The following is a 5,290-nucleotide window of genomic DNA, read 5'->3' as shown; positions in this document are numbered from 1 at the left end:
CACTTAACCCAGAGTTGTCACAAGTGGTCGCTACATGCTTGCCATTTTCTGGGTGCCCAACACAACACTCTGATTTGCAGGGGCCCAATCTGCGAAAGCACAAAGCATTCTCAGCAGCAACCTAAGTCAATCAGTGCCATGGTTTCGACATATAAAATGCCACATAATGCTAAGTGATTTGAAAAATCAGATCCTTGTCCTCTCAAGTTGGGCACCCAAAGCTAATGGATGCCTTTGATCAAAATCACTGTGCTGGAACTTCCCCTGTGTTAAATGGTCAAAATATTACCCTCTATCCTGAGGGAATTATGAAGATAAATTAATGAATGTTTCTGTAGTACTTACATACCATCAACAGGCCCAGGAGGAAATTAATGATTCTGTCTTCAGACTAGGGCTTGAATAGTGTGAAGTAAATAAGGCATGGGACCACACATAGAACAACTGAGCTAGAACAAAATATTGAATAACTGCTTATTAAGTAGCCCCATCTGTCCTGTTCAATGAATTTGGCAAGGGTCTGTGGGAAAATACCATGTATGATCTGAAATTAAAGACTGAAAATAAAGATATTAAATACATGCATAATGCATGTATGTAAATGGGTCACTTCATATTTTCTAAGTGCTTGACTTTGCCACCTTAATAATAGTCTTTCAGCAGTGTGTGTGCAGGCACACGTGCGCTTGTGCATACATGTCTAAATTGATTCAGATTGGTTCCAACAACTAGTCATGTAAAAGGCCTATTTAAAAAATGCATATTTGCTCCAGAGCTGCTGGGACTTATCAGAAAAATGTACACAGAGATGACATCAGTAGCTCAAGTCAGAGTGAAGGACATAGATCTGCGTTTCAGAACATTTTAACCCACTAAAGTTTTAATCCAACAAATGCTAACAAATGCTTGAGAATAACTTCAGTAGGAATGAGAACGAGAGAAAGATTTCTAGTTCTAAGGAAATGGCTGAAAGATCCTTCTGTTAGATCCCTAGTGACAGCTGTACCAGCACTTGCCAATACTGTATATTGCCTCTGCAAAGAGACCCTTGGAATATCAAGACTGATTCAGCTGAGAGAGATCTAGCCGAGATTTTACAACCAGGCCAGTCTGAATTTAGTATGAAAAATATGTCATATAGCCACACATCCTCACCCAATACTACTTGTTCAGGCAAAATTTACATCAGATTTAGTGGGAAGTTTTGGCTGAGTAAGGATTGCAAGGTAAGATCCATTTTTGTAAATGTTATTGGTATTTAACAGATCTGTGTGCTGAGCTTTGCTAACAGTAAAAGGAAAGAGAAGTTAAAATGCAACCCATTGGCTTCTAGAATGGCTGTTATTTATCCATTAAAAAGAGGAAAGAAAGCAAGAAAGAAAGAGGATAGTTTAGAAATGTGGTTAAGCACATTTCTTTCTCTAGAAGCACTTAGGTTTTTGCCATTTGCTTTGTTTATTCCTTTAGGGGACTAAGTAAAATCACTTTTTCAAACATAGGATTTCCCTCCTCTTCCTTTGCAAATATTGAAAATTCTGAGATAGGCTGATAGACACATCTCTGGCTGCATTGATAATGGCTTGAGCTGCAGGGATCTTTTAGGGGACAAAAAGCACTTCTTTCCTTCTGGCATAAATTATTTATATTTCTAAAAACAGTTTCATCCATCTTTGCTTTCCAAGAAAAACAAAGTTTGCTTTCCACCTTCTTAAAAATTCACAAGGTAAATCACAAGGTAAATTGAGATCATGTAGCAGTTTCCTAAGGTCTGTGTTCTGACTCTAGTTTAGTAAAATATTTTAATATATGTCTAAATTTCAGAATATGAGTAAGTACATGTGATGCATGTAATTAATATTGGACCCATACTTTACTATGTTGCTAGATCAGAGCTAATCCCCTCCTGTATGTTCCTGTTTCTTGTTGGGTTTTTTTTATTTTGAATTAAGGAGACCAATATTTTAAATTAGAATATAAACCTAAATTACAAGCACAGTTTTACAAAGACTCCTTCAATTTGGTTAGTATGCACACTTAAGTAGTGTTCAGCATAGAAATGCCAAAATCAGGCCTGTACTAATAAGAGATATAATTCCCATCTCTCATGTACACTAATCCAATAAAAGCCTTAAAGCCTAGCAGTTAATTTTTAAATATATAATTTTCCACTCATTACTGCTCATATCAACTGAGCACAGTGAAGGAAACAAATAAAAGAACACAGAAAAGGCCAAGGAGAGTGGATGGGATACACGCATTTCTCCTTGGATTGTATTGGAGCAAATTACATTGGCTGTGACTAAAACTTACTCCTATATAACAGCTGTTTGGGCTTCTATGAAAAAAGGATTTGGTCATCTCAGTCTATTCTTCAGTAGGCTTCATAAAAGCCACTGGCACATCTGGGATTAATGAATCTCATCCCTGCAGTCTTAGAGGTTGTATCTACACAGACTTTCTGTGGAAGTCTCAAACCCCTGCTAACAACTCCAACCATTTCAGCAACAAAAGAAGCACCTATGTGAACACTTTCCCATGTTTTAACACAGTGTAATCTAACCCAGGTCTGGATAGGTCTAAGTAATATATTGTTAAAAATGTCAACCAGCAGCGAGCACCCATCTTACTTAGGACTCCCAACATTAAAGATAGCACCAGTGGAAAAAATGTAGAACATTTCTCCGATGTAGGCAGGGCCATTGAGAGTATCAATGATGCTCAAGCAAGAAACCAAACTCTCCCTAGCGATTTCTTAAGAATGATTAGGGTGGAGGAGACACTGACCAAAAGGATGGGGGTGGTCCTTTGTGAGGGAGCGGTTCAGTGCATGACAGCTGATGATCCGTCCAGATGTTTTCATCATTACAGAAAAAAATCTGCTGGTGCCTCTTTGCCCAGAGAAGTATTGGAGGAAGAAATATCCTCTTCAGTTCTAATTAGGGCTGGACATTAAAACCACAATGGGTCCTGAAGAAAAAACAACAAACATCACAGAGAGAGAGGCTCAGATCCTCTTCAGAATAACTCTTTGCAACTCCCACAGTATCAGTAATCTCAGAGATGCCTAAAGGTTGCCTGTGACTCCAGAGGCAGTTACTGCACTGGTCCTAGATGCCTGTGGGGATTTTTGCTCCTCAGCTTGAGAGCCTCTCTGCAAAAAATATGCAGAACGTTTTGCAGAGGTGAGCTCTTTTATTTGACCAACTAATGGTTGCAAAAAAATATTTTTATTTGCAGGCTAAAGAATAGATTGGCTGATCTAGGAAGTAGGACAGTGCATCTATCCAAAAAAAAGGCACAACAAAGCCGATGGCCAAATAAGTCTCTGCAAAGGCTCCTATTCCCTCCCCCGCCTCCCAAGCCCCACCATGCGAGGCTCAGAAAAGCCTGGGCGGAGGAGGGTTGTTACTGCTTAAGACTTGACAAAGCCAGAACCCAGGAGAGGACACCCAGTGCTGAGCTAACAGCTGGTTTCTGCTGAGCCCAAAGTCACCCAGCAGGGACAAGGAGTTAAACAGGCTGCCCCAGCGGGGAGGCGCGGTTCACTCCCCTCCTATGGCTGTCAGAGGAGGCCTGAGGTTTCTGCTTGCCTTTAGGGCAGGGTGATCTGACACAGGGGGGGGGATCTACTGAGCCCATGGAGTGTTTCCAGGGTGCATGGCTTTTTCAAGACCAAAAGGAGAATTACTTCTGAGGCACCCTGAGGAAGAGAGAATGGACAGTGCTCAGACTTGGGGTACTGAGGCCTGGGGAACTGGAGTAACTCTGCCAGGGTGCACAGAGCCTCCCCGCTCCCCCCTGCCCCAGCAGCCTGTCTGGTTCCCTGGGTCTTGGGATTGAGGGCCTCTGTGGGCTTCCCTCCTGGGGAGTCCCTGAAACAGATGCCCAGGGCAAGGGCCTGCCAGCATTTCTGAGGAGGCCTGAATGATCCAAAGGCCACGGCCTCCATCTGCTCCCAAGTGAAGTTTGGTTTGGTTTGGGAAGGGATGACCCTGCCTCAGGCAGGGGGGTTGGACTACATACCTCTGGAGCTCTCTTCCAGCCCCACTTCTCCATGAGTCTATGAAGTCATTGGAAATGGGGGTGTCTGCAAGTTGGGTTAATCCCTGAGAGACCCAGGAGAGATTTGCTGAGGGGAGCGGCACCTTCAGGAGAATCACAGGATGCAAGTGCGCAGCCGCAATGCAGCAGGGGCCTTTGGCAGGACGGTGACTTAAGAGCCCCATGGAGGCAGAGGTCTGCTAGAAAGGATAAAAGGAACCCATCAGCTCCGCAATAAGGGACTAAGACCCCCCTGGCCCTGGGAAGGGTCTCTGCCCCATGTCCATCACATTGCTGATGCCCCCCAGAGGTACAGGGGGCTGCTCCCCCGCACTTCCCTGAAGAAACCTCCAGCTGGGACCTTAAAGCCTGTGCCCCAGGAGCCATGTCAGGGGCACAGCTGCTTGGCCAGGCCCCCTTCTCGCCCATCCACCACCAGGCTGGGGGCAGGTGGGTGGCTACAAACAAGCAATCAGCGCCCGGGGCTCCCTCGAGAAGCCAGAAAACACGATCCCTCCCGACCCGCCGGCGCCGGGTCCACCCGGGCAGCGCCTCCCTGCCCAGCGCCACCCTGATCGCCGCGGGCTCCGCGCCCCGGGCCCCGGCGCTGTCCCGCGGGTCCGGGGCGCGCAGGGACCCGGAGACATGGCACTGCCCCCGGCCCAGCGCTGCAGCACTGCGGGGTGAGGCAGGAGGGAGACCCCCGGCCCGCTCCCGGGACGGGGAAGAAAGTAGAGTGATCACGGCGATGGAGATCGTTGTCTGTGGTGCCGTTCTTGGGAGGAGCGGCGCCATTCCTGTTATCCCGACTATTAGGGCAGCGCAGCTAATAAAAACAAGCGCAATAACAACAACAGCGATAAGAACCGTTATAATAACACCAGCCGCAGCCGCAGCCGCAGGAACGGGAGCGGTGACCGCCACGGGAACGGGACGAGGGAGCGGCGGGACGCCAGCGGCACGACCCGCAGCCGTGGTGAGGAGGGCAGAGACCGGGGAAGCCGGCGGAAGGGCGCTCTGGACGGGAGGATACCGAGGCCACCCCGGCCCGGCCCCGGGTCAAACGAGCAGTCGTAGCGGGAGCCGCGCCGCCACCAGCGGGGACACGATAAAGCTGGGGGGTTGTTCAGGTTTTCGTTTCTTTTTCTCTCCCTGCCCCTTTTTCCCCAGACAAGCCGGGGGCCGCGGCTCGAGCCGCGCCGCTCTCGTTCCGCCCGGGGCGCGGGGGTGCAGGCGGCGCCGGGCCGCC

The sequence above is a fragment of the Crocodylus porosus genome, unplaced genomic scaffold (assembly GCF_001723895.1).
Source record: "Crocodylus porosus isolate Cpor-Errol unplaced genomic scaffold, CroPor_comp1, whole genome shotgun sequence".
NCBI classification, from domain to species: domain Eukaryota; kingdom Metazoa; phylum Chordata; order Crocodylia; family Crocodylidae; genus Crocodylus; species Crocodylus porosus.
The sequence above is the reverse complement of the archived record's forward strand: the minus strand, read 5'-3'. Positions refer to the sequence as shown.